Source organism: Mustela lutreola, chromosome 1 (genome assembly GCF_030435805.1).
Source record: "Mustela lutreola isolate mMusLut2 chromosome 1, mMusLut2.pri, whole genome shotgun sequence".
NCBI lineage: Eukaryota > Metazoa > Chordata > Mammalia > Carnivora > Mustelidae > Mustela > Mustela lutreola.
In genome coordinates this window covers 199,979,282-200,002,959 of record NC_081290.1, presented here as the reverse complement: position 1 = coordinate 200,002,959, position 23,678 = coordinate 199,979,282, and the positions used below count along the sequence as shown (strand labels likewise).

General features: G+C 46.4%; 1 long non-coding RNA gene across 1 annotated transcript in view; it reads right to left on the bottom strand.

Annotated features, from left to right (window-relative positions):
- Nucleotides 1–12,972: 12,972 nt before the first annotated feature.
- Nucleotides 12,973–23,678, bottom strand: part of LOC131838571 (uncharacterized) — a 33,863-nt gene continuing 23,157 nt past the window's right edge. The window contains exons 2-3 of the long non-coding RNA XR_009356652.1: nt 15,663–15,771; nt 12,973–14,630 (exon numbers count right to left, since the gene is read on the bottom strand). This is a non-coding gene — a long non-coding RNA (uncharacterized LOC131838571). The remainder of the gene's footprint in view (nt 14,631–15,662; nt 15,772–23,678) is intronic.

The window sequence follows — 23,678 nt, the reverse complement described above, 5'->3', positions numbered from 1 at the left end:
CGGCTTAACCACTGAGCCACCCAGGCGCCCACATCTGTACAATTTAAGCACACTTTTAACCCATAGTTAAAACAAATCGTAACGGGTGTTAGAAAGTATTTATAACAACAACAGTGAAAACACAGCAGCCAAACTGTGAGACAGAGATAGGCAACAGCTAAAGGAAAAATGTGTAACAAGAAAAAAGACTAAAAATCAAGAGTTAATGGTTCAATTCAAGAAGTTAGAAAAGATAATAGAGAAGAAACTCTTCCTTTCTTCAAATCAGAGACTCTGATGGAAGGATTAAAGGGCCAAGGGTAGCTTTGACAATTTTAGGGTAGAATAAGGAGGGCAAACGGATTCTACCAAACAGAAAGATAAAAGATCAAAGCTCCACATAATTGAAACAGTGTTCTAATGGTGGAACAGCAGAGAAATAGACTAGGGGTGATCAGACAAAGGCCCCCATGCCAAGTCCAGCCCACTGCCTATTTTGTAAATAAAGTTTTATTGGGGGCACAGCCCCACCTGCTAACTGCTTTTGCACTACGACAATAGAGGTGAGTAATGTGACAGAGGCTCTAAGGCTCATGAACCATAAAACATCTACTATCCGGTTCTTTATAGAAAAATTCTGTTGACCCTTGAAGCAGGCCAATGAAATAAAATAAAAGACTAATGGCAAATAGCATTTCGATACAGTTGGGAAAGGATGAAATATTCAGTTAGTGGATTTGGACCAATTCGTTATACAGATGGGAAAAAAACAGAAGTACATCTCTTCTTTATACATTACCAAAACTCTCAAAGTTTTAGACTATAAAACATGCCATATCTTCTGGACTTATGATAGGGAAGACTGTGTTAAATAATAATAAAAAGCTTCAACTATATAAAAAAAACTACAACCATAAGGAAAAAGATGGATAATTTGATTATATTAAAAACGAGAACTTTGGTGCAATAACGAAGTTCACCTACCAAGTTAAAAGACCATTTGCATGCAGGGAAGAGAGATTTGTAAGGCATACAGCAGAAAAAAAGGTTAGTATCCAGAACCTATGAAAGAATTATAAATCAGTAAGGAAAAGACAAACCACAGAGAAACAGACAAAGGATATTTCTCAATGGGCAATTCTCAGAGGAGGAATCCTGGGTGGGTGACAGAAAGATTTTTACCTCATTAGTAATTAGGAAAATAACAGTAAGATATTCTTTCATCAGTTAAAAAAAATGTAGTCTGGTTATACTGAGTGTTGACAAAATTGTGGGGGAATCAGCAGGTTTTATTGATGGCGGGTGGTGGTGTATCAGTTTGACAGGTTTGGAGAACACTTAGCAATACTTGCTAAAGGTGAAGAGGTGCAAACCCTGTGACACCCTAATTCCCCCTTCCAGGAATCTCCTCTTGCACAAGTGCCCAGGGAGACATGTACAAGCAGGCCCAGTCAGCTTTGTTAGGAATGGCAGAAACTAGAAGCGATCCATTGCCTAATACTGTGAAACCATCCACAAGTTTACCCCGGGGTAGGGCCTGCGGCTTAAGCTGGAGAACCAGCACTCTAGTGTTAAGGGTGCTCAGATAGAAGGATCTAGGGGACATAAAGTGGGGAGGGATCAAGGAAGGATCCTTTCTCAAAGGATCACCTTCTTTTAAGGGTGTCTCATTAAGATGCAATAGTGGGGCACCTGGGTGGCTCAGCTGGTTAAGCATCTGCCTTCAGCATGGTCCTGGGATGGAGCCCTGCATTGGGCTCCCTGCTCAGTGGGGAATCTGCTTCTCCCTCTGCCTCTCCCCACCTGCTTGTGCTCTCTCTCTCTCTTTCTCTCTTTCACTTACTCTTTCTCTCCAATAAATAAAATCTTTTAAAAAATGAAGATGACAATAGTGCATTCTCAAGTATGAATAGGAATTAGAAACAGAAAGGCAACACAAGAAAAGGGCAGACCAGGAAGATGGTAAGCAAAAGCATTAAGGCTGGGGACAGCCCAGCCCATGGTGTCTATTGGCAAACTCCTCAGGAACTTCTGGAGGCAAACTGAAACTGGTCTCCACATAGGGAGGGCAGGAAGAGACCGAAGAAAGAAGGCGGCCACCTCAGGTTGGGTGGGAGGTGGTAGGGTTAATAAACAAGGGAACTTACACAGGAGGCTTGTCTTGGGTGCCCGCAAGAGGAGTAAATCCCTGCAAGCATGACCCGCCAAATTTTGAGGTTTGTATAGAGGCCCTCACTGAACTTGGTCCCATATTCAGTCCAGGTGGCCTCCACATACATCGCTACCTGAAGATCCTGTTCTTGGGTGGCTCCTCTAAAGCAAGTGGGAAGCACATTCCAGGGACAGGAAAGGGGGTAAAGAGCCTCCGATTGCTGGGGGCCATCTGGTGGGTCAACCAGAGCTCATATCCTCTGGCTAACTTCCCCCAGTACATGGGGATGGAGGAAGAGCGGCCATGGCAAGAGTGGGAGGGGGATGACGCCATGTTGGTGATGGTGCAGGACTGAGAGTGAGGGCTGGAGAGGCTGGTGGAGGCCAAATAATGAATGACTCAATACATTGTACAAAGCATGTGGGACCCTCTAATATCATAAGCTAACATTAACTAAATGTGGATCAAAGACCTCAATGTAGAAGCTAAAATAAGACTCTTGGGAGAGCACATAGAAGAAAGGTTTGTGACACTGGTTTAGCCATGTTTTCATGGATGCAACAGCAGAGAATAGCAACAAAAGAAAAAAATAGGTTAACTGGACTATATCAAAATCAAAATCTTTTTTTTTGTCATTAAGACAAATCATCATCTAAGTATGAACATTTCACAATTTTAAAGATTTAACTTTTACTTTTGCAATCATTTCCCAAGCCCATGTCACTTATCTGCTATCTGTATCTTATTCCTGAATGTTAAGAGTCAAATTAATCTGTAAAATTAACATAAAGCTTAATAGTAAAAATGACCAGATTTTTTTTTTTAATTGGGTCAGCAGTTCTCAAACTTTCTGGCTTTAAGAGCCCTTTACACTTTCATTTTTTACATTATTTTTTTCCTTTAAGATTTATTTGAGAGAGAGACAGAGCATGAACAGAAGCAGGGGAGGGGCAGGAACAGAGGCAGGATAGAATCTCCAGCAGACTACTCACTAAGCACAGAGTCCCATACCAGGCTTGATCCCCAGGACCCTGAGATCATGACCTGAGTCAAAACCAAGTGCCAGACACTTAACTGACTGAGCCATCCAGGTGCTCAATGAGTGGTAGTTCCTTAAAGATTAGTTGCAGTGTGGAACCTGAAGCCATGTTAATGAACTGTCCCATTAAAACCATTGGTTCGTCTTGTACCTGAACAGATTTGTTTTGTTTTGTTCTGTTTTTACCCACGCATGATTTTGTAACGTTAACCACTGACCATTTGGAAAATATTGACTGACTGGGTTATGCAAATCTTCCAAATGTTGACACATCTCATTACAGAAGATCCAAAACAAACCTCACACACTCACTGATATCGCCACCAATCTCATCACAAAAGTAATTAAGTATCGGGAAGCTGTCATGCTTATAGTGGCAGATGCATGTGTTTCAAAATCTTACCTTTGCTTGAAAGATCAAATCTTATATTGGCAACAAACCTTGTTAGATGTTTTCATTAAAGTGACAGGCTCACTTAATTTTTAAGAACACACCTGCCAAATACCCAAGCCTGAGTAACCAGTTTATCTATCAGTCGTGCTTTTCAAGTAAAAATGGTGTTATTGCTGGGTGAGGGGTGGGGGTGGAGGATGGCTAGTTTAGCTTGCAACTCAAATGATCACACAAATGCTTTTCCCTGAGACAACCATCAAGTTTTGGATTGCAGCAGAATGGCTTTATGTGTACTTTGCATGTTAATACGCACAGACTATTTTTAAAGATGCTTAAGGACTGAGACTTAATAAAATCAGTAATTTTTACTGTTTCATCAGGGACATGAAGTGAGGCACTTTTGTGCTTTCTTTGAGTACATAGTATGAAGATAGAACTGCTAGTACCTAGTACTGTTTAGTTCCATGCTCTTAATTTGTGCTAAGGTACTTGCTGTTTTTCCCATCATTGTTTTGCCCATCAGGGTAAACGTGAACACAATGAAAAGGGTAAATAATGTCTTATTATGATGAAAATAGTTTTGATCTTGTGCACCTCCTGAAACTCTTGGCATCTTATACTTTGAAAACTGCTGCTAGAGGAAATGGAGATTGTGGGGGAGGGATATGGTCAAATTTGCAATTTAGGAATGCTCTGACAGTGGCATGCAAGACAAGCTAGATAGGATCCATCTGGAGGCAAGAAGACTACGGTCAAGTTCCAGGATAGCTGATGAGGCCCCTGGACTAGGACAGAAGCTCTAAGCATGGAGAGCACAGGGATAAGAAAAATCATGAGTCCAGGATTGACTCTCAGCTTCCATGATTGCATGATAGGATTTGCTAAGATGGGAAAACTCAGGTGAAGGAACAGTTTGGGAGCACAACACACAGGGTTCACCTCTAGTTATGTTGACACTGAGGTGCAATCCACAGGGAGATCTGGAAGGAGCTGGTAATATGGATATTGAGATACATATTTGAGAACTGAACTCAGAGAAAGGATCCATTCTTGGGGGATAAGACGAGAGGCTAGGACACCACCTACCTTATGTCAAGTTTTTTTTTAAAATATTTTATTTATTTGACAGAGATCACAAGAAGGCAGAGAGGCAGGCAGAGAGAGAGAGGGAGAAGCAGGCTCCCTGCTGAGCAGAGAGCCTGATGCAGGGCTCGATCCCAGGACCCTAGGATCATGACCTGAGCCGAAGGCAGAGTCTTAACTTACTGAGCCACCCAGGGGCCCCCCTTATGTCAAGTTTTAATGAACACGGAGAGAAAGAGGAATCCACAGAAGAGACTGAGGGGAATGATATAAAAGACAGGAGAACCATCAGAGATTAGTGCCATGGAAAAGAAGAGAGTGCTTCCAGAAGGCAACAAAGGCAAGTGCTACAGGGACCTTAGAACTGAAAGGAGTCCAGTAACATATAGGTTCCAAGAGAGGCTTTACAGCACCATATCCTAGGGTCTGCAATGGTGCCTGGTTCAATTTTGTTGTTTTGAACATTTGTTCAATTTCATTGAACAAATAAATGAATGCATTGGATGTGGCCACCGAAGGCCACTGATAAGCTCTGTTGTAGTAGTTCTGGGGGGTGTAAAGCTCTGTTGTAGTAGTTCTGGGGGGTGTAAAGATGCAAGCAAGGCAGCTGTGTAAAGAAATGTGAATAAAAGGAGGGGGTGAATTTGGTTAACAAAGGAAAGGAAGAGATAAAGAACTTCCAACGGTCACAGGGTGAGGGAGGGCTTATGTTCAGTTAGTTCAAGTTTTCTTTGTAGGATGAAAGGGACTTTTGTGTATGTTTTTTAAGCTCTGGGGAAAGCAGGCCATCTGAAAGAGAAACGATGAATTTGAAACCTTATATTCACACCTCCCTGTTTTCCATGACCTCCTTAGTCCCCAAAGCCACAAAGGGCTTGAAGAAATATATTTTCCTTGATACAAGGAGGAAACTGTTGATGGTACCGACCCACCACAAGGAAGTCAATGCTGAGAAATTATGGCCCCTACTGTGTCCTTCTTTCCTTGAACCAGGCTACAACTTCTCACCACTTTTCATAGCCTGGGCCTCTCGTGCATTACCGGATTTCAAGGCGTTCCACCAAAGACGAAGCACCAATGTCTATCATGAGAAGTCCAGCCATTGGAACTACTTTCGGTTTCTGAGGAGCGCCTTCCTCCCTCTTATCTCCAGGCCTCTCTCCTTCCCCTCCATCTCAACTGGCTACTCAGACTGGAGTTTCCAGTATAGATACCCTTCCCTCGTGTTCCCGCCAGCATGGTGCTCATCACGCTAAACTATAGATTCCTACTTGCAGTCCTTGCTTCCCCCACTAGGCTAGGAGCTCTGCGAAGGTAGGTACATCTTGTTCTCTCTGTGTCCCCGATACCTAACACATAGGAAGGCTCACTCCATGTGTGTTGCCATGAATGAATAAACAAATGGATACATTCCTTATCCCTTTTCATCCTGATTCTCTTCGTGAGGAAAGAAGACCCAGGCAAAGCATCAGACCTGAAAAGGTGCTAAGAGTCGCTTTAGGTTATGAGCTGTTTCTCTCTAGATGCTAATCCTTAGCTGGAGACTTGGGCTGTGAGCAGCCTGCAGACTTGGAGGCAGTGAAGACTACATCATAAAACCGTCCATTAAACTTCAAAGGGAGAAAAAGTAAAAACATGAATAGAGCTAATTGCCGGCTGCCACAAATTCGTTCCTGGGCATTATAAATGGTTTAATAGTCAATCTAGATATCATTGCGATAGGTTGGTGCCATATATAAAGACAAACAGACAGATGCAGAGATAACTGACAGAGCCTGTGACCTTATCCAGTCACAGCTCCATTGCCTAAAGGGAAGAAATTTACCAGTTCTGTGTGTTTGGCATAATTATCTGCCACAAAGTAGCCAAAAATGATTCTCTTGTTCAGCAATTACATTACCTAAAGACACCCAGTCTAGGTGAAATAGACACAATTGCTTTCCTGGGCTGGGAGTCAGGATTCCTGGATCTGAAGCAACCAGCTGTGTGCCGGTAAGACAGCCGCCTGTCTCTATTACTCACTACGTTTGTTATAATACTTGGGACTATGCATTCACTTATTCACGTATTCAACACGTATTTATTAAGCACCTACTGCATTTTTGGCACAATGCTGGGTGTTGGAGATACAGAGAGGAGTAAGATCAACTGTGACTTTATCACGGTCCACTATAAAGGTATGCAGAGAAACCAAAGGAACACAACCAGACAATGCTGTTGAGATATGCACAGGTGCTATAGGGGAGCAGGGGAATATGCATAGATTTTGTAGGGGGACAGGGGAGGTAGGCACAGGTGCTAAGAGGGGGGTAGAGGAGTATACACAGGTGCTGTAGGGGGACAGGGGAGATATGTAAAAGTGCTGTAGAGGGTCAGGGGAGTTATGCCTGCTGATGTAGGGGGGGCAGAGAAGTATGAACAGGTGCTGTAGGGAGGCAGGGGAGGTATGCCTGGTGATATAGGGGGGGCAGAAGAGACATGCCCAGTGATGTAGAGGGACAGGGAGGTATGCCCAGGTGCTGTAGGGGAACAGGAGAATAGGTGAGTGAAACTTTCCTAGGAGGAAAACAGGTGAAAACTTGAGAGGAGGAGATCTTTGAATTGAGCTCTAAATAATTAGTAGGAGTTTGCCAAATAAAGAAGCAAGCGCTTTCAAAATAACAGGCACGGTGTATCAGAGATACATGAAAAAGAAATGTTTAGGAAACTGAGTGTCTGGGGGGTGTGGTTAGAATCTAAGGGACCTATTGGGGTCAGTTAACTCCTGGGGAGGTGTCTGGGCATCCTCTTGTAGGCTCGAAGGCTGTGGTTCTCAAACTCCAGGGTGCACCAGCATCACCTAGGAGGCTTGTTAGAATACCAACTGCTGGACCCCTCCCACAGAGTTTCTGACTGAGTGGGTCTGAGGCCTCGGGATCTGCATCTCTATCGAGCTTCCAGGTCCGAAAACACTGCTAGTCCTGGGTGCACACTTCGGGAAGCACTGTACTAGGGAGCCTGCCCTTCTGTTGCTTGTATGAGCTGGTGCTACCCAGAGCAGCTGGAAGGAGACAAGCCGAGAGCACAGAGGCATCCAGGGGGCTTATAGGGGCTCCTAGAAATAAAACTTCTGTCAACTTTCATTAAGTCAAGGGACTTCAGTTCATCTAAGTCCTGATGTTTATTTCTTTTACTAGCCTGTTCCTGGTGCCTGAAATTTTTACCATGAGAGCTCTTTTCATATGGATTATGAATTGCTTCCTATTTCAGGGCAAATACTTTTGGAAGGGGCAGCACATGAAATTGCTATCAGCCGTTTACTATACAGCGTTGATTTAATGATGAGATCCTTTCTACACCCACATCAGATGAGACAATGATGATAGTTAATGCTCTGGGAGGGAACATCCACTCCAATCCCAGCTGTGTTGCACCCTGATGGCAGGGCACTATCTATGTCACTTCGCCTCCCTGAGTCTTAGTCTCAGGCTTCTCCTTGGCTAAATGGGAGGTAGTAACAACATTTGTTTTGCTGTGTTTTGGGTGCCTGCACTGAGTGAGAGAATGTTTAAGAGTTTCTGGAATATATCAAGGGCGAAACAGAAATGCTAAAAGATAAATGTGTACCCGCACACACATTTACACAGACATATTGACAGACACACCTTTTAGCATACTGAAAACTCCAGAAGATTCTTAATGAATCCAAGAGCTCTGTCAAGCCTGTTGGTTATTGCTGTGTCTGTGTGTGTGTGTGCAAGACAGAAAGAGAAAAAAGATGGGAAGGTGGGAGTGAGACAGAACATGTCAAAGTGGAAAGAGGAGGCTAATATTCATTCCAGTTTTACGTTTGGACTTCTGGTCTCCTTTCCACTAACATTGTACATTTTTAAACTGAAACAGATTAGGACTTAGAAATTTCACAGTTGGGTATTTCTCCTTGCTATCAACTGAGAATTCTTCCTGGGGCCTTTTGGGACTTCCTGGGCTCTCTGTGGGATATTTCCTGGGCTTTCCACAAGCCCAGGAACAGTTGGTATCGATTAGGCTCAGACTGAATGCACTCAATCCCTTTAAACAGATTCACGTCTAGCCAGTTCTACAAAACCTTTCCTTTAACCTCAGTGTCATTCTCTACCTCCTGGACACTGACAGGCTGGGTTTAAAGAACTCCTTTAACTAAATATGATTGAAGTTTTCCTTTCATCAGGAAGGGCTGCAGAGAGATGTAACATGTTATTCTGGAGTGTGTTGGCAGACGCACCCTGGAAGGGCAGGCTATCAGCTTACCCACAAGTGAACAATTACCCGGGTGGCGTGGTTAATCTCACCAACTTCACCAGGGCAAAAGAAAAACAACCCTCTTGTCCCAAGGAAAAGAAAGGAGACATCTACCAATTTGTAAGGGGATAATTTCCTAATTACCCCATGAAGGTTGTTATTTCTGGTGAGGCCTTCAATCAGGTTGAGGAGGGTGAAATCTAATCCTTCCTTTAGTGATGAAAAATGTTATTGCAGGATTAGATTTTCAGGTCCTGTCTCTCTCTCCAGCCGAAGGAAGAATTTGCTAATTTCCCCCAGGGTAGCTGTGGAGGCAGCCCATGTGGGCAGGGGAGGTACCCAAGCAGAGAGACCAGGCCTGGGAGCGTTTCACGTTGGTCACAAGGTGATGGTTTAATGACTTGGAAAACCTCCCTCCTCAGCGTCAGGAGGTCCTAGCAGAATACATGACTCATAGCAGAGAACCTCTGAAGGTTTTAGAAATGAAGCCTCCCTCAGTTTTGAACAACCCTTAAATTCCCCTCAAGGCATCTTGTGAAAAAAAGAGGGGTGTCTTGGTCGTGATCATCAACCCATAACCAGTCCCCAGCCATACTCGGGACACTCCCGGATTGCTGCCTAATATTCAGGAAAAGAAACCAACATTTCTGTAAGACCTACCACGTGTTCTAGGGGATCCTTGACTTCTAGGGTCTCCTTGACTTCCCAACAACTCTGTGGGGTAAATGTAACAGCTACTATTTGAAAGTGGAGAAATGGAAGCTCCAAGTCTAAATTCCCCAATGGAGGAGCAAAGCAAGAGCGCAGGTTTCACCGAATCTTACCCAATGCTTCCAGAAGGGGGAGGCCGCCTCGGTAGCTCTCCGTAGGCAGCGCCCTCGGCTTGACAGTCTCCCGCGCTCTGTCAGTTGTGGGCTAACAGGAGACCCGGGAAACAAGCGGGTTAAGGGGAGGGGGGGGGGCGGTTAGCCAGGGGTAGCAGGGAAATAAAGGAGGTACTTTGCTAATTTCCCCCAGGGTAGCTGTGGAGGCAGCTACCCTGTGGAGAACGGCTGACTCAGGACCGACAGCAAGAACAGCCGAGTAGGTGAGATGTGGCTTTTTTCCCCACTCTCTCCGGTTCCAGAATGGTCTCCCTCCACCTCTGGGATCCACTCACTAAGACAGCAACGATTTATTAAGCACCTCCAGTGTACCAAGTACCCTAAGAGGCATTGTGACCATAGCAGTGAACAGTCAAACACAAACTCCCCCCAAATGGAGCTTACATTCTAGGGGTTTCCGTCCAGGGGCTTGGGGCTGTCTTTCAGGCTACTTGGAATTCTCCGTTAGGATGTCCCCTTCCGATTTCTGTTCACACGCACACGAGCGGACACGCGGGGACACAATGGGCTCATATGCCTACACAGTCCTTCTCCAGCGCGCCCGCACGCACCAGCGCGCACGCGCCCGCCCGCGCCTTGCAGCCCCCCTCCCAGGCTTACACCTGCACCCGCGCGGACAACGTGTGCAAGCACGCCCTGCACGCCCCGCCCCCTTGCGCCCTCCCTCTCACGCCAGGTGTCTGTTCGGAGGTGCGTGCGGTGTCCCCGGGGCGGCAGGCGCTCAGAGGGCGGTCTCACGGCCCGGGCGGTGGCGGCGCGCCGGCGATCCCCGAGAAGGGGAGGGAGGAGGGGTCGCAGAGCCCCGCAGCCAGGGACGCTGGAGGCTTCTTCTCCACCGGCGGGGCAGGGCCCGGTGCCCCGGGGCTGTGTGGGTCCCTCCGGGGGCGGGCGGGGCGGCCCCCTCCTAACCGCCCCCCTTCCAGGCAGGGCCTCGCTGGACGGTGACTCCCTTCTCAGCAATGATTGCGAGCCCAGCCCGACGGGAGGAGAGAGGGCAGGCGTGCCCGGCCGGCGGTGGGGCTTGGGCAAGGCACAGGTGGAAAACTATTATCAAGATCTTTGGAAACAGCCTCAGCCCTGGGTCTGTGGCAGAAACTTGGACTCAGTGGCCTGAAACCGGGCCGAAGAGCAGTGTCATGAAGTGCGGGCCTGTCCCTGGGGGTTGATGGACTAAATGCTCCTTCTCCCAAGGCCTCTCAGCATGTTGTTTGTTTCCAACCCTAGCAACTGCTTTCCGTGGCTCCTCACAGGCTGCGCAGAAGGGCCAGGTGATCATTACTTTCTCCGGCTCACGCTTTCATGGATGACCTCAATCTGAGGCCGCTCCTTACCGGGCCACTTTGTTTTCTTGGGTCAGTGAGCCCTTTTGAGAAGTTCTTTCAAGGCCCTTCCACCTTGCTGGCTTCTCAAGGAAGAGAAAGAGGAGAGTGGCAAAACCAGCAGGGAACCCCGCCCCCTTCCCCCCAGGACAGCGACCTTCTTTCAAAGAATTGGCAAGTTGGAGGGCTAGTTGGAGGGCATCTGTTAGGATCCCACAACATCAAGGTGCGGTCTGCTTTGCGGGTAGGTGGGCCCCAGGCAGCATCCTCCTGTATCCTGGACAGATCCGTGTCAACAACAAGAGAGTCACCCAAATCTGGTTCACCCTCCCCTGCAGGGCAGAAGGGAGTTCCAAGAGCAGAGAACTCTGTCTTTATCCTCTGCCCAGAACTTAGTTGAAGAGGTAGAGAGATAAAGCAACTCCTGCTGCTCTCTGCAAGGAGAGATGGGCACTAGCTCCTGGGAGAGCTTGGAAGGGCATTTCTTCTCCAGGGAACCTGAGCTGGGAGCTCCTGACTCTGGAATTTGAGGGGAGAATGGTCCTCATCACCCGCCTATGAGCACTTGGCCCTGGGACCTCCACTTACCCTCCCTTTGAATCCTCATTCTATTCAGTAGCTCCTATCATCCCTGTTTTACAGAGGAGGAGAGAGTTTCAAAGGGGGTAGGTAGCTTGCCAAGGTTCATACTGGGCTATCAATGCGGGAGGCCAAATAAGGACTGACTGGAGCAACTTCAACTAGCTGTATTACCATCCGGAATTCATTTTCCTGGTTCTTGCAAAGCAGGAGAGACATTTGGGAATAAGGATGGACTCGCTCTGGTCCAGTCACGCCAGTTTGGCCTCTGCTCCATAAACAGTCCTTGGTGTTTTCGACCTCCTAGATTTCTCTCACATAGTTTACCGGTCTTGGAATGCCTTCCATCAGTGTGACTCCTACACAACCATCAAGGCCCAGCTAAAGAACCTCTTCCTGCATGAGCCTTTCCAGGCCCCTCTAGCTTTTGTCTCCATTTATACTCTAACTTTTACTTTCTGTGCTGTAAATTTTTTTTTTAAGATTTTATTTATTTATTTGAGATCACAAATAGGCAGAGAGGCAGGCAGAGAGATTGGGGGAAGCAGGCTCCCCCTCTTTGCTGAGCAAAGAGCCAGATGCAAGGCTTGATCCCAGGACCCTGGGATCATGATCTGAGCTAAAGGCAGAGGCTTAACCCACTGAGCCACCCAGGCGCCCCTGTGCCGTAAATCCTAACCATTGTTATATCACCTTCTTTTATAATTCTTTCGTTGTTTCAGTTTCATTTGCCTTATTTTACCAGCCAGACAGATCTCTATAGGGGCCAGGACCATGGCATAGCCATTTCCCTTATATACCCCTGGTTTCCAGCATGGTGTTGGATGCAAAGTCGCACTCAGTAACTCTTGTTTGGCTAATTGACCAGACACGTATGAAACTAGCCCAGTGTGGGCCAAGGAGCTTTTGTGACAAGACCTTGAATGGTGGCATTTTGGGGCTTGTGGCCATTAACCAGCTAGCAGCAGCTCCCCCTGGCTGGGCAGCTTGCCTACCTGGTTCCTCCTGACCATCAGGAAAGGACGTACCTGGATTACCTGAGAAAGAGAGACAGAGCTGGATTGCTCTCTCTGTTTGCACTAAGACACCCAAGGACATCTTAGACCAGGTGCTGCATCTTTAACACCTTGCTATGCGATGATTGAGGATAACTAAATGAAATTCAAACAGCTAGCTCCGTGACAGAAAAGATCTGGTCTAAAATTGAGGTAGAATACACAAAAACAACCAGAAGGCAAATGATTGCTTTTTGTTTTTTTAAAGATTTTATTTATTTATTTGAGAGAGAAAGTGTGAGCATGAGAGAGAGAGAAAGAGAGAGAGAGAGAGATCACAAGCAGGGGGAGTGGTAGAGGGAGGAGCAGATTCCCCACTGAGCGGGGAAGCCTGATGCTGGATTTTGGAGTAGTTCTGTGATTCACATTGAAGGTTTTGAGACTCTTGGAACACATGATGTGCGGCCAACTCTCCTTTCCTATTGTCCTGTCAGCATCTATGAGCTCTCATCCCTGACCTTTGCAGCTTGTAATGTGTTTCCACATTCATCGTCTCATTTATTCTTCACAGAACTTTGAGAGGAAATAATAGTAACAACAACAACAGTGTTGACAAAATGCCTGAATTTATTTAATAACTACTATGTACCGGGCACTGTTCTAAGGACTTTATATATATTGATTTATTTGTTCCCCCATTTTGCATATGAGAAACTGAGGCACTGAGGGTAAGGTTTCCGACCTGTACAGTCTTCCACGTGGTGAAGTCTGCACTTGAACCCTGGTCTTCTGATCGACTACCTGGCAGAGAGATGGATGACTGCCAGGTCCCCTTGCCTCAGGCCTGTGGCCTCAGCCGGTGCTCATTTCTTTCACTCAGTACTTCCAGGAAACTTTCTTGCGCTGGTCAGTAGGAGAGCCCCAGCTTCATTCCTAGGGAAGGTGCAGTTGCTGGGGCTGGTGTCCCGGGCTCAAGGACAGAGACACCAGAGAACTGGGCTTAGAACTAGTGCTTGCTCTGCCACTAGCTAGCCAGCTGTGAACTTGGTCAATTCCCGTAATCCATCCCTTCAAGCTAAAATATCTTCATCCCTTGGCTAGGAATGATATTCCAGAAATATCTGACAGGGGGCGCCTGGGTGGCACAGTTGGTTAAGTGTTTGTCTGACTCTTGATTTCAGCTCAGGTCATGATCTCAGGGTCATGGGATCGAACCCCGCATAGGGCTCCCTCCTCAGTGGGGAGTCTGTTTGAGATTCTCTCTCTCTTCTCCCTCTACTTTTCTCCAAACTCTCTCTTTCTCTAAAACAAATAAATCTTTAAAATAAAAAACAAAACAAAAATACTCGACAGGGTTGATGTGAAGATCCAAGGAGATGACGTAGATAATGTTCCCTCATGTCCCCTTTTTCCTGGATGGATGCAGGGTTTACCGATGTTGGATTGATACGTTTATCCTCCTGAAAGTAAGGAGGCAGGGGCTCTGGGAAAGGAACGTTTCCTCTGGTTATCATCTGGGGAGACGGCCTGTCTTCAGACTCGAAGTGGGAACTCCAGAAGTAGGTCTTGGCGGGGAGAGAGTTCTCCAGGATCCCAACTTCTTTCTCTTCAGCCTCGACCCTGAGGATCCTAGACAGGTTAGAGGGTGCTCCTTGGAGACAGTTGGGGCTGGACAGAGAGGCCTCCCTACAGTGGGCCACAAGGAGCAGAAGTCACCCTCTGACTTCTTTGCACATTCCTATGACTTTATGTTCCCTTTTGTTTTTCCTTGCTTGAGTTCCATCTTGTTGCAGAGCTCTAGCCTGGTCTCAGCCATACCGCTGAGGAGAACAGTGGCCCCAAGTCTGGGCCTCATGCCCACCAGCCCGGTGTGGTACCAGCTGTGTGCAGTGGTGGAAATATCCCCAAGGCAGGCATGAATCAAGATTCTTGAACCATGAGTCTTACTGAAAGAAAGAGATGCACGGAGTAAGGAAACTAGCACTGAACCCGGACTCTGCCAGGCAAGGAGCTTTGCGGGCATTTTCTCACCTAATCTTGACATAACCTATAAGGGAGGTGTCTGGGGAAACTCAGCCTCACAGAGGTCAGCTGACTTGCCCCAGGCACCCTGCTAGTGTGTGGCTGAGCCAGGATCCCAAACAAGGTGTGCGGAACTCCCGTGCCCATGCCCTCCACACATGGTGCTGAGTGCCTGGGATGGCATAGCCTTCTGTGGCTCTTTGTTTCTCCCTGAGAGAAGGGGAGTGATGTTTACTTCACCGGCTGGGATGGTGAGATCGTTATCATCCCCAGAAAACACATCTTAAATCCCTAATTGTACATGGCACCAAGGAAAGCGCTGAATAATTTGGGATGCAGAAATAATTAAATAGAGTACACAGACAGGCTTTCTGCCCTCTGGGAACAGAGGCTCTCCAACTTTTGAAGACGGCACAATGGCCCCAAAGCCCAGGTCGTGGCTGCCATTCTCTGAGGCCAGTAAGCCTCTCACCACAGGGGCAGATGGCACCTGCCCCCTTAGTGAAGGTGTGTCCAGTCTGGCTTGGAGGTAAGAGGGTCTTTACAAATCCGTCTCCGCTTATGGGAAGTGCCTCTGAGAGCCTAGGACTGTGGAGACAGAGGTGGGTTCGAGACCTTCTTATCAGCTGTGGAAACTGGTACGGGTTCCTTCTCCTCTCCAAGTTTCAGTTTCTCATCTATGGAATTGGATGGGTGGGGATTCCATTCTCTTAAATGAGATAATATATGTAACAGCCCTTAGCACAATGTCCAACATGTAGTAGGTTCTTGGTCAGGAAGTGCTCTCATTACTGGGGTTGAATAGGTAGCTTGCACTCCGAATGGATTTTAGGGATGAGGGACTTTTGTGGTGAGGAGAAAGGGGAGACTTTTGATTGCACTGTGGAGAGACACCTCTTTCCTACCCCCATGGCTCTGTGGTTGTCCCAAGGCAGCAACACCTTTGTGTTTCTTACCCACTCCTACTCCTGAGAGGCTTTCTGGAGAAGTCACTCCAATGTCTGTCTCTTAGTCAATGACCGATCTTTGATTTCTGTTCCAGAGAGATGGGAGGCTCTCTTCAGGCTAAAGGCACAAAGGAAAATTGAAATGCAGTACACCAGAGCTTCTCCTGAACTGCACACAGTAGGAATACAATAAATGCGGACTGATTGGGAATCCACCTGGGGCCCTTGTTTCCCTAGATCCGCGCTGGGGTCTGCTGTCCCGACCGTAACTGCTGAGGGGCTGCCATGGCAGGTGGAATGTTCCAAGATATTGTTTTCGGCCTGTGAGTGTCCCCAGGGGGCACACCCCTGACTCACTCAAAGCTGGACATGGAGGGAGTGACCAAGGGCACACGCTGCAAAAAATCTCTTTTGTTTCTTCTTGGCAGAGGCCCTGCACAACACCAGCTCATGCTTAATGGCTTGTCAGGGGAACAAAACCCACAGAACCAAAGGAGAAAAAGATTAAACTCCTAATAAAACCAAACCCAAATATCACCACCCTCCCTGTCCTACCCAGCCCTCACTTTACACTGTGAGCTGTCTGCTAGCTAGTTCCCCTCCCAGGCAAATAATATTTATTCCATGAGGCCCTGACACACCGGGCCAGAACAAGACAATGCTTGATTGTTTCTTCCTTCCCCCTGCGGCAAACGATGGGTTGGAACGAAAGACGTGAAAAGGGAAAGGAGCAATATTGTTGTTCTTCTCATGAGACCCGGCTCTGTGAGCTGTCAAAACAAGCCTCAGATAAGGGCGGGGGGTGGGGAGAAGGGGGTGGCCTGGGGGATTAGTGCCGCTACTCCCCAACCTGCTCGGAAAGTTTCGCTCTTTCGCCAAAGATGCTGGCAGATGTGACCACATACATGGTTTTGCTTCCATTAACCAGGAGAGTCATTAAGTCCTGGAGCTTAATGAGGCTCTGCAGAGCCCAATCGTCATTCCTCGGTGGAAAGTGCCAGTTCATTGCTTGTAGATCAAAATCCTGGAGATCATGACTAAGTCAGAGGGGAGCTTTTCTGGCATTAGGGATTGACAGCCGACCCTAATGTGACCCCACGCTGCAAAGGAGGCTTGCGTGAGTCAAAGGCTCTGGCCCCTCTGACCAGTCTGAAGGTGGTAAGTGAGTGACCCCTCTCTTGGCTTGGGTTGGATCGCCTGTTTCTCTGGGATCTCAGCTGGGGTTTGGGCCTGAAGGGTCCAGAAAGATCTCTTATCGTTATCGGTATCCATCAATGAGGTACTTGTTGAAGGCTAAGACAGTTGGTATTGTCCCAAAGGTCAGTCCCCTCTTCATCAGACAATCGCCACCATGGGCTAGGACTAGGGGTTGGTTCTATTATCTTTCCTTGAAATTAGGGATTTTTTTCTATTTTTCTTTTTTCTCGGAGTAGTGCCTAGCACAGTGCTTGTAGAATATTTATAGGGAGGAGGGAGGCAAATGAGAACCCCAGGGCTCACCTCCTTTCTCCTCCCTTGGGTGGGAACCCACCTGGGGAACTCTGCGACGGTTGGGAGTGGCTCAACCAGCCAGGGCGCGGACACCATGAACTCAGGAGAGCAAAATGAAGACTCACTTGGAGCCCAGTACTCATCAGCGATTCAAAGCTTTCATTTATTCTAACTGACTTAATTTTCACAATTACTGAAGGGAGGAGAGGAGGGATTACTATCTCCATTTTGCAGATGAAGAACCCCAGGTTTAGGAAGGTTTACTGACCTCAAAGCCCATATCAAACCCCAAATCCCATATCTGATTCCTAACACTCTTTCCACGCTAACTCCATGAGCTCTCTCTCTTGTAGGGCCTAGAAGGCAGGCACTGTTGAACTCAAGGACTTAGCATCCAACCTGGTCTTTGTCCACTTGCCAGTGTCCCTGTTCACTTGTCAGGACTCAGCCGGACGGCCCCTCTTGCTCAGAGGCCTGGCATTGGAAGGGAATCAAAAGAAAGAGAACAGCCAGGGAGCCTGTGTCCTGGTCTGTTTTGCTGAAATCAGGCAGTGGTTAGGAGCGTGAAAAGGTTGGGGCTGATGTCGTTCTCAATAAGGAAGTGTTTTCCTTCCTTAAATCGGTCTTCTCAGCAATTTCACTCTTGTCTCTCCGGGCTGAACTGGAGGGATTGACGACATCTGCACGGAACCATGAGCATGAACAGTGGCAAAGGGTACAGGACATTTGCCAAATGGGGGAAGGAGGATTTAAAGGATGAACAGCAGCTCCCAGGAAGACTTGGCTCCCCATAACTCCAGCAGGGGCACATGCAGCCTCATGGATGCCCAGGGGTTGGCTAGCATTCTAGAAACGTCGTTCCTTGCGGGAACTGTGATAGGCTCTGTGATCCAGGACTGGGGACAGTAGACCCTAGCTGGAAAACCTGCGATAACTGACAGTCTGGCTTATCCCCTGTGGGATTACTCAGCCTATAAAAGTCCTATTTATTTGTTAAGGGAGGGGCAGATCCATAGCCCATCTGTTGACACCTGGACCGCAAAGGAGAGGGAGCTGCACCACTTTGCCCCTCCCAGTGCCCTGGAAGCCACCCTCCCTGCCAAGCTGATGTGCTTGCTGAGAAGAACACCTGGTGGGTGAGGGATGGGAGAGCCTCCCACTGGCAGCTACCACCTATGCCGAGAGCCCATTGTCACTCAGTGGAGTGCGAAGCCCAGGCAAGAAGCCTGAGAACACTGTTCCAGACAAGTTTTTTATGGGGTTTTTTTGTGCGTTTGGTTTTTTGTCTTATTTTAGATACCCACCCCAGAGTAGGCCCGACCTTGCCGGCGAGCCCAGCTTCACCAGCTCTCCCTGAAATGTACCACTATTTCTTTCCATGGCAGTGTTCATTTTCTCCAAGACCAAAGGAGTAGAGGATCCAGGAGGCTTCCCGTCTCAGATTACAGGTCTGAGCAATCAATGTTCACCACCCCTTCACCTCTGGTTTCCTTATGCCATTTCAGCTCAGATAACAGGAAAGTGCAGGGGGAGATTAGCTCCTGTTTGAGGTGGTGATCACTTAGTGTCAAGTAATTACTGTAAGAACTCTTGGCATTTAGATAGAGGGTTAATACTTAAGATACACAGGCTATGGGCCTGGCTCTGGTATGACCCCCCTACATGACCTTGAGCAGCGAGTTAGTCTTTCTGGATCGCCATATTTTCACCAGGCAACAAAAGAAATTGGACTGATGCTTTCCCAGGGCTTCTTCCAACTCCAATATTTTATGACCTCGCAACAACTAATCTCAATACTGATGTCCTTATTTACAAAGAAAATGCTACTGATACACCTCAGGTAGGATGTGTGTTCTGAGTTGGTTTTCGGTTGTGCTGTTGGATCTGTGGGGCTCTGCCTCCACACTGGCCCTGTTCCCTTAGTTTGTCACAGTTCCACACAAGAGGGCTCGCCCGTGGCCTCTGCTGTGCTCTGAAGTCCCATCCAAAGGCCACAATAGGGCTGGGAGCTCTGGATCCCAATTCCCACCTCAGGAACTGACTTGCTGGTTGGTTTTGGGCAAGACTTGGCTTCTCTGAGTCTTCTCCACCCAATGGTATAAATAATGCACCCCAGGAAAGCACTTTGGGATGCTTCAGTGGAAGGAGCCAGAGGAGCATGAAGCAGCCTCATTGTGGAGGCTGAGTATGTAAATCCCAAAGCCTTTGGGAGCCAGTGGCCCTTTACTAATGGGTGGCACACTCAGCGGAACTTTGTTAATTTCCCAGTTTGCACAGAACCAAGGCCTCCTGGCAGATGCTGGGTGACTTGTTCGCATGCCTTATGAACTTGGATCGAGGCACTCTCTTTCTGGATTAGTTCTGAGCTGGGTTTTGAAGCATCTTACTGGGATAGTGAATGGCTTTGAAATGCATTTCAGTGAGCTCTTTATAACCTCACCCATCAGGCCTGGAGGAACTGTGCTTCCTTCCACCGACTCAGCTTGGCTGCCATGCTGGAGGCTGCTGAGTCATCCAGGCAAGGCCCGTTACCTGCCAAACATGGCTTTCCTGGACCCACCTTTCCGGTGTAATGAACCTACAGGATTAATCTTCGAGCTCCTCCCTTTTATCTTCATTTCCCCCCTTCCCATCCTCCCAGCTCCACCCTACCCCCCAGCTTCTGCTTCCCAGGTGGGGACTCGTCAGCCAAGAAGGGAGAGCAATTCACAATATGGTTCATAATGTCTTATGGTAATTAGTCAATAAGGATGTTCCATCAAGGAATATTTAAACATTCTTTAAGTCTCTGGAGATGAGTGCCAGCTTCTTGATCTCCCTGTGAATATTTACACAATGGAGAACACTATGTATAAATTAGTGAACACTATGTATAATAGAATAGAACACTATGTATAATAGAACACTATTAGATCACTAATAGATCACTATAAATCAGTGAGACCACATACCAGTGTCTGATCACGTATTACAAACTTGAGATGAATTCTAGAAGAATGCAGTAATAACCCACAATATCAATACCATAAATAATAACATTAGGATGGAAGTCTTTGATTCATGTTGGAGTTGATTGGGGCTGATTTTTTTTTTTTCCATAACAAAGCACATGGTTTCACTTTAGAACCTCTTAAGAGCAACCCAGAAATAAATACCATTCTCCCCTTTATGTCTCTATAGTTTACAAATATAGAGTGAGCTTTGGAATCAGTCAGATTACATCATCATCTCTATTTTGCTGATGGTTAATTGTGAACATGTTACTTCTGTGAGTTTTAGCTCCTTTGACTATAAAATGGCAATATAATATCTACCTCACAGGTAGGTGAAGTTCAGTTTAAATACATATAGATGTAAATTGCCTGGTATGATATCTGGCATAGGAATAGACACTAATAGAATTTGCATAATTAGCAGTACTGATATGGTAGAGGGGCGTTGGCAGTCACAGATGCAATAGAATTCCCAAGGATAGGAGTGGGAAGAACTGACCCCCAGCCTTCTCTCCTTGCCCTTAATCTACCTGTCGGTAAATGACCTGTATGATTGGTCTATCCTGGGTTCATGTCTTCATTTAATAGTTTTTTATTGAGTGCTCTCTAAGTTCTAAGCAACAAAATCTCTGCCCTCATGGGGCTTTTGTACTAGTGACTTTGGGAGAAAAACCTCTGGATCACTCCAGATTGAATATAGCGCTTTCTTATTGCCCATCTCTATCGCTTTATGGTGTCACCCTACACTGTCTCCAGCACAACCCACTCAGGTCAGAGTAAACTGAGCAGCTCAAACCCTGCATAGACATCCACCAGCCACTAGTGATTTTCTCCTTATTGTCGGGAACTAGCCAGTTTTCCTTCTAAGGTTGTTTATCCTTTTTCTCAGAGTGGAAGGAGGGCTTCCCTCATTAAGGAGGGTATGAATTCAGACTTCTTCCTAGTAGCTGGGACGGGGAGCAGACTGAGAATCACTGGACCACTTTGGGCTGAAGTTGCCATATGACTCAGTGCCTTGTTTTTCCCTTTCACAGTGGGTGATGGGGAAGCGAAAGGTACTCAACGAAGAGGAAAAAGCTAGAAACTTCTGAGGTAGGTGATAATGGGATGGAGGTCAGGGGACAGGGACAGAGAGTTAGATTTGTAGAGCTTGGGATCCATTTGAAGTCCCTGCTCTCTTGGAAATAGATCATGAAGTAATTTAATAAAAAAATCAACTGTATTTGGGGGCCTGGGTCACTCTGTCTGTTAAATGTCTAACTCTTGATTTTGGCTCAGGTCATGATCTCAGGGTTATACGATCAAGCCCCATGTCAGGCTCTGAGCTCAGCAGGGAGTCTGCTGGAGATGCTTTCCCTCTCCCGCTGCCCCTGATTACATGCATGCCCTCTCTTTCTAATAAGTAAGTCTTTAAAAAAATATAGTTGTATTAAAAAAAAAAAAAAACATTGTAGTTTCAGGTAATCATAGCCAGGTGTTTCTTTCTTCAGGTCTCAAGCATGAATGCTTGTCTGTTGGCTGTTGGTGTGAGTGGGGGGTAGTCCTGTCAAGTCCCTGCTCTCTTGGAAATAGATCATGAAGTAATGGACAGTGACGAGATGGCGGGAACTCGTTTGACACCAATATGAACCCTTCACCTAGAACTTAACTCAACCCCAGGGATTTCTGAGCTGTCGAAGAAAGTTTGAAGACCTTCCTTGCTTAATCAGGCCCTGCTAAGCTTCCTTGAGGCAAAATAAGGAAGAAGGGGTAGTGAATTTCATGTCTTTGTGTGAGAATGTATAATTTCCAAAAGCAACAGCGCTTCCTCCAAAAAAATGTGTAACCAAAGATAAAAAGGTTCTCTGCTTTATAAAATGAGCGCAAAAAAATCCCTCCCCGTATCCTCTTCCAACAAAAATACTGACCCCTCGTTTACAGAAATTTGAGGATCTCCATGGCCTAGCAGAGTGACAATATACACAGTAGTTTAAATATATCTGTTAAATCAAATTAGGTTTAACTGGTTCCGCCCATCTCCTTTCTTTGTTATCTGTCATTTATTTCCAATATGCAGGCAGTGGGAGCTGCTAGACACTCAGAGATGATCTGTCTCAATGCCCATAACAGAACAGCTCCTGTTTCTCTGACTTGATATCCACAGGAACAGCAGAACAGGAAATGCAGCCTTAACTGAGCACCAATAATTAAGGACTTAGCGAGCTCTTTCTGTTTTACCAACCCTTAAGTCACAGTCTACGACTCATTCCTTGGCCCATTTTCTCTCGAATGGTAATTGCTGCTCTTCTCCCAGGTAAGTTTCTCTAGAAAAAAAAGGGTTCAATATTGGATAACTGTAGTCAGGCCAAGAGTACCTCAAGCCCTTAACTCTACTTATTTCAACAGGCACTGCAAATTAACTTCACTAGGACAAAAATGTCGTTGTATGAAAATTAAGCACATGACATCATCTTTCCCGCAATAGACTGTCATATAGAGAGGCATTACTGGGTAGTGATAAGGTCCTGGAGTGAGACAGAATGAGGTACGGCTCCCTGCTTCGAGTCAGAACTCCTCATGGGACCTTGACAAAGTGAGTTGGCTTCTCCACCCCAACTTCTACATAGGGCATCGTTAGACTTGTGTTGAATAAGACAACGTCATTAGCCATACAGTGTCTAATGATACATAGTGCTTAGTCATTTAAAGTCAAGTTATTTTGATGGTCATGATTACAATGAACAGCCAAGCCATATTTACAGACCAACAGGGATTCACATAGCTACACTTGACGAATTTCTGTTGTGGGGAAAGATAAAAATATTAGCTCCTGTCACAAAAGACCCCATATTGTACAATTCCATTTATATAAACTATACAGAACAGAGAAACTATAGAGACCGAAAGTAGATTAGTGGTTGCCTAGGGCTGGGGTGGTGTGTTATGGCGGATTATGGGGAGTGACCACTAATGGATATAGGGTTTCTTTCTAGTGTGATAAAAATGTTTTAAAGTTTATTGTGGTGATGGTTGCACAACACTGAATATACTAAAAACCATTAAATTGTGAACTTTAAGTTGGTGAATTGTATGGGATGTGAATTATATCTCAATAAAGCTGCTATAAAAATATATTAGCTCCCATTGTTGTTCAGTTAATCCTTACAATAAATAGCCCGTGGTTTCCCACAGTCAAGAAAAATGAGATTAAGATAGGGTAAGCAACATCTGGCCCCTATAATTAGCACAGAGATGGGCCCAGAATTTCCTCCTTACTGATTGACTGATGGGATCTTCTGTTCACCGAATTGGATTAATCATAATCATTGCTTCATTATCCCCCTTTGCCCTTGAAGGCCATCTTTTCTTTTACCTTACTGTATGTATGCATACTAAGTAATATAATAAACCCTTCTGGACCCACTGCCCAAACCACGGCTGGAACATTACCAATAACTTACAGTTCCTGAACTTCTCTTTCTTTCCTACTCCCCATCTCCTGCCCAGAGATAAGCTCTATCCTGAATATTGGGTTTAGCATTTCCTTGTCTCTTTTATTCTT